The sequence below is a fragment of the Tachypleus tridentatus genome, chromosome 2 (genome assembly GCF_004210375.1).
Source record: "Tachypleus tridentatus isolate NWPU-2018 chromosome 2, ASM421037v1, whole genome shotgun sequence".
NCBI lineage: Eukaryota > Metazoa > Arthropoda > Merostomata > Xiphosura > Limulidae > Tachypleus > Tachypleus tridentatus.
In genome coordinates, this window is record NC_134826.1 from 142,747,900 (window position 1) to 142,766,370 (window position 18,471).

The 18,471-nt window shown below is 35.7% G+C and overlaps 1 long non-coding RNA gene across 1 annotated transcript in view; it reads right to left on the minus strand.

Annotated features, from left to right (window-relative positions):
- The window catches only part of LOC143245266 (uncharacterized), a 42,266-nt gene extending 28,601 nt beyond the window's left edge, over positions 1–13,665 (minus strand). The window contains exons 1-2 of the long non-coding RNA XR_013025544.1: positions 13,457–13,665; positions 12,042–12,113 (exon numbers count right to left, since the gene is read on the minus strand). This is a non-coding gene — a long non-coding RNA (uncharacterized LOC143245266). The remainder of the gene's footprint in view (positions 1–12,041; positions 12,114–13,456) is intronic.
- Between the last annotated feature and the right edge of the window lie 4,806 nt (positions 13,666–18,471).

Genomic DNA, 18,471 nt, shown 5'->3' on the forward strand with positions numbered 1-18,471 from the left:
GGGAGGGAACAGAAATTGAATAGGCTTAAACAAATTTGTTTTAAATATTTGGCTACGAAGTCAGACCAGCACAAAATAAAACCTTCCACGTGGTACCAACACTAACCAGAAATTGATGTTGGCTAACATCCTAAAGATAACTAAATAACCAAACTTGATTTCAGATTCTCCAGGGATTACATGGTGGTCTAAAACATGTCGTATTAGAAAGTAAGATGATTTAACTTCATCGTCTGCTTAGTATCCGTTCATTCGAAACACAAAAAACAACAACAACTAAACAATACGCGCCTTTTAAAATCGCAAACGTCTGTATGAGCGCTCATTTTAATCAAATTATTTTCGTAAAATACGCAACGATATCTCGTTTAGTTAACTTATAAAACTACTACAATCCATAATCAGAGCTTATGAAGATAAAATTCGAGGTTCGATCCTTACGGTGACACAGTACAGTTAGTCTATTGTGTGGTAGAAATTGTTCTAAATATTGTTCTCATTACATTTTTTTATGCAACGATGTTATTGTTCTATTCAAGAGATATTTCGTTATTTTTATTGGTTAGTATAATTTATGTTCGTATTAAAGTGTAGAATTGCATAAAACATTGCCCAGATAATTGTTTGTTTGTTTAGAATTAAGCACAAAGCTACACAATGGGTTATCTGTGCTTTGCCCACCACAGGTATCGAAACCCGGTGTTTAGTATTTAAGTCCGCAGACATACCACTGTGCCATTGGGGAGGGCATTGCCCAGATAAATAGGCTAAACGCAACTGCACTTTTCATAATTAGAAATGACAATATTTGGCCTTTAGTTGACTAACTTCTGGCAGGTTAATGTGTAGGTCTAGTTTTCTGTGTCCGTTCGAAACTTGAATTATATTGTTAAACAGGTCTTGTTCTCTGTGTCCGTTCGAAACTTGAATTATACTGTTAAACAGGTCTAATTTTCTGTGTTTATTAGAAACTTGAATTATACTGTTAAATAGGTCTAGTTTTCTGTGTCTGTTAGAAACTTTAATTATGCTGCACAGTTTATTTATAAATTCAATTTATCACTTTATTAACATTTTAAAAAGTAAACACTGTCATTATGATAAACATTTAGTTGCAAAAATGTTCACTAGGTTTTCTTTGTTTTTACATTTCGCGCAAATCTACTCGAGGGCTATCTGAGCTAGCCGTCCCTAATTTAGAAGTGTAAGACTAGAGGGAAGAGAGCTAGGTATCACCACCCACCGCCAACTTTTGGGCTACTCTTTTACCAACAAATAGTGGGATTCACCGTCACATTATGACGCCACCCGGTTGAAGGGCGAGCATGTTTGATGTGACCAGGATTCGAACCCGCGACTCTCGTATTAGGAGTCGAGTGCCCCTAACCACTTGGCCATGCTGGGCCCCACTAGGTTTTGAACATTCTTAAAGTCTATCTATACTCATTTTTTTCTCACTATAACTCCCTTAAGTCTTTCTGCAAGGGTCACCGTCTGTCTGAGCATCTGCCATTCGTGTCTATACTTCAAGGTCATCTATTCTTAAGTTCTAACCGTACCCCTCTATAGTAATCCCCAGAGTCACATATATGTAGTTCCCGTTCTATTCTATTAGTCTTCGCAAAACTTCGAAACTTCTGGCCTTCGGATCAATTTAACCCGCTTCATGTCACCCTCACGTGTCACCCTCAAGTGGCTCCTGTTTGTCTGGAATATTGTCAACAACTTTGTAAGATATATCAGTTGTACAGTGTTAGGTTAATTGTTTGTATATTCTTTACTTTGAACAGCCACTTTGCTACAACTGGCAACTCTTATGGGATTCAACACCCACAACTGTGTTCACAACTGGTAATTCCTGTTACATTTTAACACAACATCTGTTTCAACAACTGGTAACTGTTGTGAAATTCAACACCCACATCCGTTTTCACAACTGATAACAAAAGTAAAATTTAACGCCCAAGTCTGCACTTAAGGCTTTGTAACCTATTTATTTTATTTCCTATATAATACATGAATCGTTCAGATTGACACGCAATCTGATAAGTTGTGTGTTTTCAGTGATGTGTCTTACGTATTATGATCTAAAATAGCCTGAAACTGAGTAGAATTGTAATTTAAATTTAGAAATACGGAGATGTATCAAATCTTCTCGATTTGCGAAGAAGATTGATACGCATGGTTACTTTTTAATACAAATACATTTTAATATACAAACAGCAATACATTTTTTAAAAACGGTTATCACAGGTAATGATTATTTTCAAAAGTTTTAGAAACTTACAAACAATACTGAGTCTAATATCTGGTCGAAAATTGACTATCTTATGGAGGGTTCACTATGAATGAACCAATTTCGAGTTGATATCAGTATTATTCACTTAATCTGGAGTTAGGTAGCTCTTCGCTGATCACACGTGAGTTTTTCACCCCTGGAGTTATATATAATATCTTCGTCAAAATACTAACGTTCGATGTTAATTTGCTGAAATTAAACTGTTTGTAGTGTTCGAAAGCTATAAACGTTCCTGGTAAATCTGAAGCTCCCTGATTAATAAGCATTAATCATAGTTATAGCTTCTCAGGTTTGTAGTATACAGCAAACCAACAAGGGCCCGGCATGGCCAAGTGTGTTAAGGTACTTGACTCGTAATCTGAGGGTCGCGGGTTCCAATCCCCGTCGCAACAAATATGCTCGCCCTTTCAGCCGTGTGGGCGTTATAATGTGACGGTCAATCCCACTATTCGTTGGTAAAAGAGTAGCCCAAGATTTGGCGGTGGGTAATAATGACTAGCTGCCTTCCTTCTAGTCATACTCTGTTACATTAGGGACGGCAAGCGCAGATAACCCTCGAGTAGGTATGCGCGATATTCAAAAACAAACAAGCAAACCAACAATATATACTGTCTCTCCGCGTGTTTTATAACTGTTAGCTAGGTTCTATAAATTTCAGCTAAAATAACAGTACATGTAAAGAACGTTGTGAATTCTCACACTCAGCAACTTTCTATAACTTTAATAAGTGTGTAGGAATTTTACCGATCTTACAGTTTGAGTTGCACGCATTTCTAAATATATATAAGTGAAACAAATGCTGATATTAAAATAAACAAATGATAGTAAATCCATGACGTGTTAAAGTAAGAAACTGTTTGATTGAGTAAAATGTTACATAAAACAACGTGAAAATATTCTGTAAAAAATATGTCATATACCTTTCGTAAACGTAAATAATTACTATATAAATAAGCCAAAGAGATATAACATTATAACATGTGGGTTTATTCACATATGTTGATCCATGCTAAGTTGAAAAATCGACCTGTATTAGCCACATAATCAGTAAATCTGACAAAGAAATGGACAACGTAAATAACAACAACAAAAACTATGAAATTATCGTTAGCACACGTTTGATGCGAGTGCCATCTATTGGAGGTTGGCAAACATTTTAGTTTTATTTATATGTATTTTATTCTTTCTCAAATCGCAATGGGAAGTTTTACAACTCAACAACAACCAAATCCAACTTAACAACAACCAAACCCAACTTATTTTCAGTGGGTTTCTATTAAAACATCCATTAATGTCATACCCTTAGTATCTCTCTCTGCAGTATAGCCAAAGGTCAAAGGTCAACACCACGCTTTATGTTTCTCTCTGCAGTCTCATACAGTAATCTCTTACCCAATTTCGTTTATCCTACAAGTGAGCCAATCAACAAAAATCCCATCCTCTCTCTTTACCAACTAACAAACACAGTGTTTCACTTCCTTCATTTCACTTCCACATGACTTGCAGCCCTTCAACCACTCCGCTTCCTTTACTTTCCTCTTCCATTTCCACCTGACATAAAGGAAAGCAACTTGATGAACGCTACACTACTCTTTCTGTCTCTTTCTCTCACTCATCTCTATTTTCCATTCTTTGCGAGACATCACTCATTCACCGTATAAAAAGGGAAAGAAAAACAATGACTAGCTGTTGGTCGTATTTATGGAAACACAAAGTGAGAATAAACTACTTAACTTTTACCATTATCCGCCCACTGACATTCTCCTGGCGATAAACAGAGCAAGTTGTCATGGAAGAAATGTTAGTGTGAGTAAAAAATAATCTCTCTCTTGACACCCAAACACATACTATCCTTTCTTAAACTTGAATAGATCTGAAAATAAACAAATAAACGACAGTCTTTGCAATGTAGCTTCAATGAGATAGATTTATTTAAAATAAATATGACCTTTTCAGTAACCATGGTTTTGACTCTGTGTTTTATTTTTGAAATATATTCTTAGTTTAAAACAAGTTTCTAGTTACAGATAACCAGGTTCATAACATGTCATCTTTATTTGTTTCCTATGTGTTGTCGCTTTCCTTGTATTTTAAATTTATTTCGCGATTTTATCAGGTAATTCCACGTGCCTTGTAAGATTTCACTTGGAAAAAACAACAAATGTAATGTCCTCATGTGTCGTATTACACAACTCGTGTGCATAAAAGACATAACTAATTTCATGTGTTCTTGTATTCTAAAGATGGCCGATGTGGGTATTAAAACTTTAATTAAACTGAAATACAGAACAAAGCTTCGACCTTCTTAGGTCAACTCCAGGTTAACAAAAACTCCATGATTGAAGCTTCTTTGTCAAGACCGACGTTTATTTATTTAATTTCAAGTGTATTGAAGTTTAGGAAGGAATAACGTGGGTGTTTGTGTGTGACAAGAGAGAGTGAAAATTCGCATCACAGCTATTCCAACTCTTTAATAATACTGTACAACAAAGGTTTTGCTTCTTGAACACTGTTGGGTGTTCCTTATAGATTTTTGGCTGCTGATCACGACAATCACATCCAAATCTGCCCATCACGTACCGTTTCATCGAAATCTTCAGTTTTGCTGCAATGGAAAAACGATATCAGGGCAACTGGAATCCGTCAATGCTTGGTGACTATTGATGGGTGGCCCGGCATGGCCTAGCGCGTAAGGCGGGCGACTCGTAATCCGAGGGTCGCGGGTTCGCGCCCCCGTCGCGCTAAACATGCTCGCCCTCCCAGCCGTGGGGGTGTATAATGTGACGGTCAATCCACTATTCGTTGGTAAAAGAGTAGCCCAAGAGTTGGCGGTGGGTGGTGATGACTAGCTGCCTTCCCTCTAGTCTTACACTGCTAAATTAGGGACGGCTAGCACAGATAGCCCTCGAGTAGCTTTGTGCGAAATTCCAAAACAAACAAACAAACAAGACTATTGATGGACACTGCAACGTAATGCACCGGACATTAAATACAAACGAAAATCAGGAGCAAAAACACTTTTAATTATGTTGAACTTAATAGCGTATTAGAAACATAAACGCAATTAAATACGTTATTGCCGGTAAACAGTTAACTGTCTATTTCTCAGAGTTCCTACGTGATGAAGCAAAACCAAAACTATATTTGTACAAACCCACCAGGTACGTGTCACAATCAGCAAAAACTTTTCAGGAAGCAAAATTTTTCAAAAAAACTGTTGTGCAGTGTTACCTGAAGATAACCCAGGAAGGTCTAAACGTTGTTGTAAACATTTAATGTAATATTTCCTTTCCTAAACAAAACGACACATTTCTACAAACGTATTTGTTTTCCGTATAATAGAAGTGACAATAAGTTACGACTGGAAAAAAAAGAAGATACAACAATATATCATTACATCTGGAACATCCAGCAAAAGTAAAGGAGAATAATACATCAACCAAACTATACCTTGCACATCCAATACCAGGAAACTCAGTAAGAGATTTAATGGGATATACGACAAGCACAATAGTGGTTTAGATGCTATTTCTTATTCAGTTGTTCGAACAACAACTGCTGTAGTGTGAACCAGATTAAACTGGTGAAGGATATCGTTATTTAGAATAAGAGTATTTCATCACTATTTCTTCGTTGTTACTTCAATTAAATTAGTCACCCATCACTCAGAAGAAAGGCGAACCAGCTGGCTGGCTTTCGTGATCAGGGAGCATATATATATCAACATAAGACTAAATTGTTCGTTTTTAATTCCGTGCAAAGATCTTTGAGAACTAACCGCACTACTCGTCCCTAATCCCAATTTCGAAATGACAGATTAGGTCGACAACACCCGCCGCCCATTCTCGGGTAACTCTTTTACCAACGAAAAGTGGTATTGATCCATAACATTATAACGCCCTTACGGCTAAACCGGTAGGTCTGTTCGGTGACGGGATTCGAACTAACGACCCGCGGATTGCGAGTGGAGTGATATAATCATTAGGTCATGCGAGGTCTAACTTCGTTACTAATCAGATATTAATTCAGCTTGTAGTTTTGTATGTATATCAATGTCCATCTAACTACTCTTACAGTTTTGGAGCTAGCAGGACACAAACTTGACAAACGAATTCGGTGTCATTATCTGTTTGGTGTAACCACTATCACTCTTACTTGGGGGGGGGGGTCGCTTAGGCACATTGCTGGTTAAATAGTGTATGTTTTCAGGGTCACTAAATTCCAACAAAGTACTTGGAGACGAACTTGTTCGATACAACTGGGTCTCTGTGAATCACGAAGGGTCTTTGTACCCCACAGGGGAACACGAGCATTTTAAACAAATTATAAGAACTTACAAGAGAAAGTAACGAATAAATTATTCATTATATCCAGTGTTGAAGGTTAAAGGTCACGACATTTCTGATGCTTACATTCAGACAGCAAGCTTTACTACGTGTACAAATTATCCACGTCTGTCCTGTCTTCAGTAATACAGCACAAAGTTAAACGTCTCATACAACTGTAATAAGGCCAGTTTTTAAGTTGTTAGTGTTAGTAGAGTAATTATATCTTACATTATTTTACCCTACTTGTGTAATTCTGCATCAATGGAACATTTTTTTAAACCCTATATCTTTTAGACTGGGATTATTTTGTGTTTGTGTTTATTCTTCATACCTGAAACACGTTTATCACAGCTTTTACTACATCCGTTGTTTATTCAAGTATTTTTAATTGTTTTTCACGACAAAAAAGTCAGTATGGTAAAGATACAGCGTATTTTAGTAATTAAAGAGTCAGTAGAGTAAAGATACAGCGTATTTTAGTAATTAAAGCGTCAGTAGAATTAAGTTACAGTGTATTTTGTGACAAAGCATTAGTAGGATAAAGATACAGTGTACTTTGTAACAAAAGCATTAGTAGGATAAAGATACAGTGTACTTTGTAACAAAAGCTTTAGTACGATAGAGATACAGTGTATTTTAGGAACCAAAGAGCTAATAGGGCAAAAAAAAACAACTGTTTCTTCAGTGATCGAAGTGTCAGTAAGGTACAAATACAATGTAGTTTGGCGAACAAATCGCTAGTAGGGTAACAATTTCGTGTATTTTAGTGAAGCGCCAGTAAGGTAAAAATTTAGTGTATTTTAGTGAAGCGCCAGTAGGGTAAAAATTTAGTGTATTTTAGTGAAGCGCCAGTAGGGTAAAAATTTAGTGTATTTTAGTAAAGTGCCAGTAGGGTAACAATTTAGTGTATTTTAGTGAAGCGCCAGTAGGGTAAAAATTTAGTGTATTTTAGTGAAGCGCCAGTAGGGTAAAAACTTAGTGTATTTTAGTGAAGCGCCAGTAGAGTAAAAACTTAGTGTATTTTAGTGAAGTGCCAGTAGGGTAAAAATTTAGTGTATTTTAGTGAAGCGCCAGTAGGGCAAAAATTTAGTGTATTTTAGTGAAGAAGCGCCAGTGGGAGTAAAATTTCGTGTATTTTAGTGAAGCGCCAGTAGGGTAAAAATTGAGTGTATTTTAGTGAAGCGCCAGTGGGGTAAAACTTAGTGTATTTTAGTGAAGTGCCAGTAGGGCAATTAAAATTTAGTGTATTTTAGTGAAGCGCCAGTAGGGGTAAAACCTCAGTGTATTTTAATTGAAGCGCCAGTGGGGTAAAATTTAGTGTATTTTAGTGAAGCGCCAGTAGGGTAAAATTTAGTGTATTTTAGTGAAGCGCCAGTAGGGTAAAATTTAGTGTATTTTAGTGAAGCGCCAGTAGGGTAAAACTTAGTGTATTTTAGTGAGAGTGCCAGTGGGGTAAAAAATTTAGTGTATTTTAGTGAAGCGCAGTAGAGTAAAACTTTAGTGTATTTTAGTGAAGTGCCAGTAGGGTAAAAATTTAGTGTATTTTAGTGAAGCGCCAGTAGGGCAAAATTTAGTGTATTTTAGTGAAGCGCCAGTAGGGTAAAAATTTCGTGTATTTTAGTGAAGCGCCAGTAGGGTTAAAATTTAGTGTATTTTAGTGAAGCACCAGTAGGGTAAAATTTAGTGTATTTTAGTGAAGAGTGCCAGTAGGGTAACAATTTCGTGTATTTTAGTGAAGCGCCAGTAGGGTAAAAATTTAGTGTGTTTTAGTGAAGCGCCAGTAGAGTAAAAACTTAGTGTATTTTAGTGAAGTGCCAGTAGGGTAAAAATTTAGTGTATTTTAGTGAAGCGCCAGTAGGGTAAAAATTTAGTGTATTTTAGTGAAGTGCCAGTAGGGTAAAAATTTAGTGTATTTTAGTGAAGTGCCAGTAGGGTAAAAATTTAGTGTATTTTAGTGAAAGCGCCAGTGGGGTAAAATTTAGTGTATTTTAGTTGAAGCGCCAGTAGGGTAAAAATTTAGTGTATTTTAGTGAAGTGCCAGTAGGGTAACAATTTCGTGTATTTTAGTGAAGCGCCAGTAGGGTAAAAATTTAGTGTATTTTAGTGAAGTGCCAGTAGGGTAAAAATTTAGTATATTTTAGTGAAGCGCCAGTAGGGTAAAAATTTAGTGTATTTTAGTGAAGCGCCAGTAGGGTAAAAATTTAGTGTATTTTAGTGAAGTGCCAGTAGGGTAAAAATTTAGTATATTTTAGTGAAGTGCCAGTAGGGTAAAAATTTAGTGTATTTTAGTGAAGCGCCAGTAGAGTAAAAAACCTAGTATATTTTAGTGAAGCCCCAGTAGGGGTAAAATTTAGTATATTTTAATTGAAGCCTCCAGTAGGGTAAAATTTAGTGTATTTTAGTGAAGTGCCAGTGGGGTAAAACTTAGTGTATTTTAGTGAAGTGCCGGTAGGGTAAAATCTTAGTGTATTTTAGTAAGCGCCAGTAGGGTAAAAATTTCGTGTATTTTAGTGAAGCGCCAGTAGGGTAAAAATTTAGTGTATTTTAGTGAAGCGCCAGTAGAGTAAAATCTTAGTGTATTTTAGTAAGCGCCAGTAGGGTAAAAATTTCGTGTATTTTAGTTGAAGCGCCAGTAGGGGTAAAATTTAGTTATATTTTAAAGTGAAGCGCCAGTAGAGTAAAAATTAGTATATTTTAGTGAAGCGCCAGTAGGGTAAAATTTAGTGTATTTTAGTGAAGTGCCGGTAGGGTAAAAACTTAGTGTATTTTAGTGAAGTGCCGGTAGGGTAAAATCTTAGTGTATTTTAGTAAGCGCCAGTAGGGTAAAAATTTCGTGTATTTTAGTGAAGCGCCAGTAGGGTAAAAATTTAGTGTATTTTAGTGAAGCGCCAGTAGAGTAAAAATTTAGTGTATTTTTGCGCGAAATTAAGAAAAAACAAACATAAAAAATTCTTACATTTTAGTCTTAATTATATTTTATATGATGAGAATATTAATTACAAAATTATCAGAAATATTTGATAGCTGTAACCACTGATAACTGTAACCATTGACAGCTGTAACCACTGATAGCTGTAACCATTGATAGCTGTAACCACTGATAACTGTAACCACTGATAGCTGTAACCATTGATAGCTGTAACCACTGATAGCTGTAACCACTGATAACTGTAACCACTGATAGCTGTAACCATTGATAGCTGTAACCACTGATAACTGTAACCACTGATAGCTGTAACCACTGAAAACTGTAACCACTGATAGCTGTAACCATTGACAGCTGTAACCACTGATAGCTGTAACCATTGACAGCTGTAACCACTGAAAACTGTAACCATTGATAGCTGTAACCATTGATAGCTGTAACCACTGAAAACTGTAACCATTGACAGCTGTAACCACTGATAGCTGTAACCATTGACAGCTGTAACCACTGATAGCTGTAACCATTGACAGCTGTAACCACTGAAAACTGTAACCATTGATAGCTGTAACCACTGAAAACTGTAACCATTGACAGCTGTAACCACTGATAGCTGTAACCATTGACAGCTGTAACCACTGAAAACTTTAACCATTGATAGCTGTAACCACTGAAAACTGTAACCATTGATAGCTGTAACCACTGATAACTGTAACCATTGATAGCTGTAACCACTGATAGCTGTACCCACTGAAAACTGTAACCATTGATAGCTGTAACCACTGAAAACTGTAACCATTGATAGCTGTAACCACTGAAAACTGTAACCATTGATGGCTGTAACAACTGAAAACTGTAACCATTGACAGCTGTAACCACTGATAGCTGTAACCATTGACAGCTGTAACCACTGATAGCTGTAACCATTGATAGCTTTAACCACTGATAGCTGTAACCATTCTCTTTCACCGAGTACAATATGTTAGAAACAGACGAAACATGAGACTGAACTTTGAGCTCGCAAGAATATTCTTAGCCGGAAACATTATCGATACTTTGAGGGTAAATATCCGGAAAGAAACATATCATATAAACACGTTCTCTTCTTTAAAACAATGCCAACAGTTAAACACGAAAAACAAAAGTAAGAAAGAAAAAAAAAAGGCCAGAAATGATCTGTAAAAAAAAATATTTGTTTTTACCTAGTTTGGTTAACTGATGTTGGTTAGATAAACTATACTTTTGTTAACATTTATAACTTTAGTTTTACTACAGTCTCTAAATATTAATCCGATTGTCTTCGGTTATTTATGTTCTATATTTCTTCAGCTTTAGTTACATGATGTTAACTTTCATATTTTCAGGAGTTGTTTGGTTTGAATTTCGCGCGAAGCTACACGAGGGTTGTCTGCGCTAGCTGTCCCTAATTTCGTAGTGTAAGACTAGAGGAAAGGCAGCTGGTCATCACCACCCACCGCTAACTCGTGGGCTATTCTTTTACCAACGAATAGTGGGATTGACCGTAAAATTATAATACCTCCCGGTTGAAAGAGCGAGCATGTTTGGTGTGACGAGGATTTGAACACGCGACCCTCGGATTACGAGTCGAGTGCTCTAACCACCTGGCCATGTCAGGGCCAACAGGAAATATATTAGGAATGACTTCTGTTACTTACAGTTGATAAAGTGTTTAACCCATTACTTCAGGTAACGAACATAGTTAAGATAAGAGTGATTTTATAACACCAAGTTATTTTGTCACAGAAGTGGAATATTCAGGTAATCAAAAGTTACAGTGTATTCGTTAGAATCGAAATCCTTTTTAAGAACGTAATATAGCATGCGGACAATAAGAGATCGCTTGGTTCTTTAAGGTTGTCCTTGAACACCAGTCCCCGAGAGAACTAAAAATAGAAAATAATTCTCTAGTTTTCAGACAACTAAATCTTAACTGGAGTCCAGTCTGACCTCACCAAATGTTGTCAAAATTACAAAATAGCCCTCTATTTTTCAAACAACTAAATCTTTCTTAACTTGAATCCGGTGTGAGCTTCCACAATGTTGTCAAAACCAGAGAATGACTCTTTAGTGTTCAGACAACGTAATCTGTCTTAACGTTGTGTTCTCGTCCTTCTGTGTTCAGAATAAAACACACATAAACCAAAATCGTTAACGACTTCCCCAATAGTCTTGTAAACATCGATAAGACCACTTCTTATCATTTTTTTTCAAGATAAAATAAGTTAACAGATCTTAATTTATCGATCTAAGATAACCCTTCTATCCTGGTAGGTTCTCTGAACATTCCAATTCCCTTACTTAGATAACGAGACCGATGGAATAAACTGTATTTTAAGTGAGACCTAACAAGTGACTTTTTGCAGAGAAGTAATTACTTTAAAAATATATAATAATTATATTTATAAATATTCCAAATATTTTATTACCTGTACTACTAGTTATGGACTACTTTCCAGATGGCGTGACTTACCTGCTATGTTAGAATGAGGGAGGCTTGCTGGTTCATATCGAAAAGTATGTTGGCGCTATTTTAACACCAACCCTACAAATATAGAACAGTAAAAAGAAAAGACATTAGCTTTAGGCGTCTCGTTTTATTAAAACGTCAGATCGTGCCAATGGTCTTTTAGCTGTGAACACGTTGTTAACCACTAACCACTGTCGTGCCAGACAATGCCTGACTATTGTTTGATCCTTCAAATGAGCATACATCGCCGCATATTTTAATTAATTTACAACACATAATTTAACGAAATTCATGTTTAATTGTTTATCTTCTTAGAAACGCCGAATCTCTTGTAATAATATTCAGTTTTGTCTGTCCTGAAAACGCACGTGCGTCTTGCTATCTAAATGTTTTGTACAACAATATATTAAAAGTTTATCAAAGTTTCTAAAAAAGGCTAACGTTACGTCGTAGAATAAAACTATTAGTTTACTTAGTAAGTACGGTAAAATTTAACAAAAACGCGTACAAGTTACTGTGTTAATGTATCTCTTTATCGCAAACATGCCATATTTAATAAAGACTTAAATAACGTTAAGCCTAAAACAAGTGAACTTATACATTTCGGTTTATGCGATTACAATTATTTTGTATTATATAATACTCAAGGCTTGAATACCGTAAGCAAATTTTAGTAATTTACAAATTACACACCTATCAATTTTATTAATGTAACATTAAAATAAGAAAAGGAAAAAGGTCAATCGTTGACTCTTGAAGCATCCCACAAGTAAAAAATGGTTCAACTGGACTGGACTCCACTAATACCTCTCTTTTGCATTATCTTATCCAACCATCCAATAATCTACTTAAGTATCAACTATTCTTTCTCCAACTCCTATAAACTGCCTTAACTAATGTTTTACGCGGTACCTTATCGAAGTTTTTTAAAACATAATGTACACCAAGGACCTACATCCACCCCATTGTCCAGATAACATGTAATATCGTCGCTAAAAAAGACGTCAACATATTATAAGAATAAGGCGATTTTATCTTATGGTACCCTATTTAATTTGATGAGTTTCTATAGCTTCTTTTATCGTATCCTCTAGAGTGTTTCTTACAACAGATGTAAAATTAACTGGGGCCCGGCATGGCCAAGCGTGTTAAGACGTGTGACTCGTAATCTGAGGGTAGCGGGTTTGCATACCCGTCGCGCCAAACATGCTCGCCCTTTCAGCCGTGAGGGCGTTCTAATGTTACGGTCAATCCCACTACTCGTTGGTAAAAGAGTAGTCCAAGAGTTGGCGGTGGGTGGTAATGACTAGCTACCTTCTCTCTAGTCTTACACTGCTAAATTAGGGACGGCTAGCACAGATAACCCTCGAGTAGCTTTGCGCGAAATTGAAAAACAAAACAAACAAAAATTAACTGACCTATAAATCCCTGGACAATTCCTGATACTTCCTTAATAGTAGAAGGTAATATTACCATATAAACGGTCGTCTCGCCCATTGATCATTAAAACCAGTGAACTTTTGACAATTAAACATTTTGAACAACGTTATTACGAGTTGCCATTTGAAACTTTCGTGCATTTTAAGACTTTAACTGAATAATATTTCAGTCACTACATGAATCGTGACAATTTGCTTGGTGAGTCACTAGAATGTTAGTCATGTTTAATTCTATGCTAAGAAATCGATCGGTGAGTTTTTGAGAAATCGATTTATGCTTATAGTATTGATGCAATATATTCTTGTTAATGGTGCCTGGCCATCAGAAAGTGAGTTATTCCTACGTCACACACCAAAATTGAGTCATGTTTATGGCTTTATATGGAAAATGAATCATGCTAATGTTACTAATGAATTTTCAGGAACTCTAAATTTATCGGTTTTGATGTCGTACGTAATGGTATATTATTTTTGTTCAATACATGCTTTGATGTGAGAACGAAAATTCGATGTTATAACTAAACAAATCGCAGCAATTCTGTGTTGAGGATAAATAAACACACAACACTTCCAAATTTACCACTTCGTAGCGTCACCTTGTGATATTTCCGTCTAAGTCAACATTGGTCACCTTGAAGGTCACATTTACCAAGGTCGTTACATTCTTGGTGCCTAACAGAACAGTAGAGCAACATGCGAAATAATACACTAAACTAAATATCAAAGTATAATTAGAATAAGCATGTATTTGAACTACTGAAAAGAAAAGGGAAGACAGCCAATCAACAGAAACTATAAATGCTCACTATATTCCCAAACAAATCTCCATGACAACCTCTGACTGCAGTTTAACATTTTGCATCTCGAACTAATATGGTCAATTAGTCAACAGCTACAGTAAATCATCACGTACTGTATCGGCTAGCTACAAGCTATGTTTATTGCAACGGACAAGAAAAGTGAAAAATTGGAAATTTAAAAAGCTGTCAATAGGGGGCGAAAAAGTAATGGAACAAGATTGTACATGTAATTTACTTGAAGCCCAAATCCCTTCTTTGATTTCACTAAATATAATTTTAGGTAACAGCATGGACCAAAATAGGGATTTGTAGTTTGAGTAAATAATGTCTACTGTATTTCTAGTCTTGATTACCAAAATAAGGATTTGTAGTTTGAGTAAATAATGTCTACTGTATTTCTAGTCTTGATTACCAAAAATACGGATTTGTAGTTTGAGTAAATAATGTCTACTGTATTTCTAGTCTTGATTAGCAAAAATAGGGATTTGTAGTTTGAGTAAATAATGTCTACTGTATTTCTAGTCTTGATTACCAAAAATATGGATTTGTAGTTTGAGTAAATAATGTCTACTGTATTTCTAGTCTTGATTACCAAAAATAATGATTTGTAGTTTGAGTAAATAATGTCTACTGTATTTCTAGTCTTGATTACCAAAAATAAGGATTTGTAGTTTGAGTAAATAATGTCTACTGTATTTCTAGTCTTGATTACCAAAAATAATGATTTGTAGTTTGAGTAAATAATGTCTACTGTATTTCTAGTCTTGATTAGCAAAAATACGGATTTGTAGTTTGAGTAAATAATGTCTACTGTATTTCTAGTCTTGATTACCAAAAATAGGGATTTGTAGTTTGAGTAAATAATGTCTACTGTATTTCTAGTCTTGATTACCACAAATAATGATTTGTAGTTTGAGTAAATAATGTCTACTGTATTTCTAGTCTTGATTACCAAAAATAATGATTTGTAGTTTGAGTAAATAATGTCTACTGTATTTCTAGTCTTGATTAGCAAAAAATACGGTTTGTAGTTTGAGTAAATAATGTCTACTGTATTTCTAGTCTTGATTACCAAAAATAGGATTTGTAGTTTGAGTAAATAATGTCTACTGTATTTCTAGTCTTGATTACCACAAATAATGATTTGTAGTTTGAGTAAATAATGTCTACTGTATTTCTAGTCTTGATTACCAAAAATACGGATTTGTAGTTCGAGTAAATAATGTCTACTGTATTTCTAGTCTTGATTATCAAAAATATGGATTTGTAGTTCGAGTAAATAATGTCTACTGTATTTCTAGTCTTGATTACCAAAAATACGGATTTGTAGTTCGAGTAAATAATGTCTACTGTATTTCTAGTCTTGATTACCAAAAATAGGGATTTGTAGTTCGAGTAAATAATGTCTACTGTATTTCTAGTCTTGATTACCAAAAATACGGATTTGTAGTTTGAGTAAATAATGTCTACTGTATTTCTAGTCTTGATTACCAAAAATAAGGATTTGTAGTTTGAGTAAATAATGTCTACTGTATTTCTAGTCTTGATTACCAAAAATATGGATTTGTAGTTTGAGTAAATAATGTCGACTGTATTTCTAGTCTTGATTACCAAAAATATGGATTTGTAGTTCGAGTAAATAATGTCTACTGTATTTCTAGTCTTGATCACCAAAAATAGGGATTTGTAGTTTGAGTAAATAATGTCTACTGTATTTCTAGTCTTGATTACCAAAAATATGGATTTGTAGTTTGAGTAAATAATGTCTACTGTATTTCTAGTCTTGATTACCAAAAATATGGATTTGTAGTTTGAGTAAATAATGTCTACTGTATTTCTAGTCATGATTACCAAAAATATGGATTTGTAGTTTGAGTAAATAATGTCTACTGTATTTCTAGTCTTGATTACCAAAAATAATGATTTGTAGTTTGAGTAAATAATGTCTACTGTATTTCTAGTCTTGATTACCAAAAATAAGGATTTGTAGTTTGAGTAAATAATGTCTACTGTATTTCTAGTCTTGATTACCAAAAATAATGATTTGTAGTTTGAGTAAATAATGTCTACTGTATTTCTAGTCTTGATTACCAAAAATAGGGATTTGTAGTTTGAGTAAGTAATGTCTACTGTATTTCTAGTCTTGATTAGCAAAAATAGTGATTTGTAGTTTGAGTAAATAATGTCTACTGTATTTCTAGTCTTGATTAGCAAAAATAAGGATTTGTAGTTTGAGTAAATAATGTCTACTGTATTTCTAGTCTTGATTACCTAATTTTCTTTACGATCCTCATCGTGGGGGCGATATAATGTTGCAGACAATCCAACTATTCGTTGGATAACCGAAAAGTGGTTGGTGATAACTAGCTGCCTTTTTTACTGCCAAATTAGGGAAGGCTAGCGTAGTTAGGCCTTGTGTAGCGTTGCACAAAATTCCAAACCAAACTCGAATGAGTTTCCAACCAGAATAATATAATAATACGTTGTGTGTTGTAATACCCTTTCTGACGCCACCAACCGGATTAGTTCTGGAAAAGTACAGCAGCCTTGAAGTTGCTCGTTGATGTCTGCTTGTTTAATAATATGTTAACAATCAAAGAATGTAACTCAGAATCTCATTGGTCTGCTTCAATCAAAGAGTGTAACTCAGAATCTCATTGGTCTGCTTGTTACCAATTAGCAACGACAATAATTATTTCGAGTCGGTGATTTTATAGTACGAAAACCGATTTGGAATGAAAGTTTGAATTATGGGCTTACAATGCTAAAATCCGAGGTTCGCGTCCCCATAGCAAACAGCGAGCAGGCGGTTCGTTATATTGTTATTGTTTGTAACTAAACCAGAAAGCTACACAATGGACTATCTGTTCTACAGGGTGGTCCGTAAGTCCCTACTCATCCATATATCTTGTGTATCTGTGTGCTGTCCCTCATTCTCGCTGCATACGACATGCGACGCCATGTTCTGTGAGACATTCTCCTCAATATAGCAGGGTTATTGTTCCAAATGCCGCTGTAACAGATGCCTTCAACTCATCATTAGTATTATAACGTTGTTTACAATAACATATGGATGGGTAGGGGCTTTCGGGCCACCCTGTATGCCCACCGCTGTATTCTCGTGTTGTAAGCCATTGGGGAGCGGCCCATTATGTATCTTTACATTAAAAACAAACTTACTGAATAACAAAAGTAATCGTATGATAAATCGTGATATTATCATTATTCATGGGCCTGGCATGGCCAAGCTCGTGGGCGTGCGACTCGTAATCTGAGGGTCGCGGGTTCGCGCCCGCGTCGCGCTAAACATGCTCACCCTCCCAGCCGTGGGGGTGTATAATGTGACGGTCAATCCCACTATTCGTTGGTAAAAGAGTAGCCCAAGAGTTGGCGGTGGGTGGTGATGACTAACTGCCTTCCCTCTAGTCTTACACTGCTAAATTAGGGATGGCTAGCACAGATAGCCCTCGAATAGCTTTGTGCGAAATTCTAAAACAAACAAACAAACAAACAATCATTATTCATTGTTGACAACAAACCTGATTTGATTTGCTTTGTCGTGGTAACATCGTTTTAACGAAAAAACAACAACATAAACATATGTTATTTAACCCCTAATTTTAGGGCCTATTAATTAAACACTGTTCCTGAATTTTAGGCATTCGTTTAGAGAGCTCGACTACTTTTGAAGTGCTGATAAATAACAACAACAAAATTAATGGGGCAGGATTGATACGGCTACGAAATAGACGGTATTGGGCGTGTCGTGCATCATCAAGGATACGTAACGGCTCGTGGACGCCAACAACTTTTGGGTTTCATCACACCCTACTTCGTATTGGCGTGCCCTTGTAAACTGTCACGTAGTGACCGGTTTGAAAAGGAAATAGCACGACCTGCATCTTCTCCAAAGTCACGATTCACAGAAATTGAAGAAAGAACTTGGTTTATGTAAATATATTTACATATCCCTTCGCAAAATTACGTGATTTGGTTTTCATCACAACAAAGCTTTAGAATACGTGTAAAATTTCAAACTTTCTCTTTTACAATATTTGTGTATTTAATGCAGTTAGTGTATTATTGTTAAATACAGAGTTAAATAATGGGTTATCTTTATCAATCACGGGTATCGAAACCCGAAATCTGGTGTTGTAAGCCCTCAAAATGTACCGTTGAGCCACTGGAGGGGCT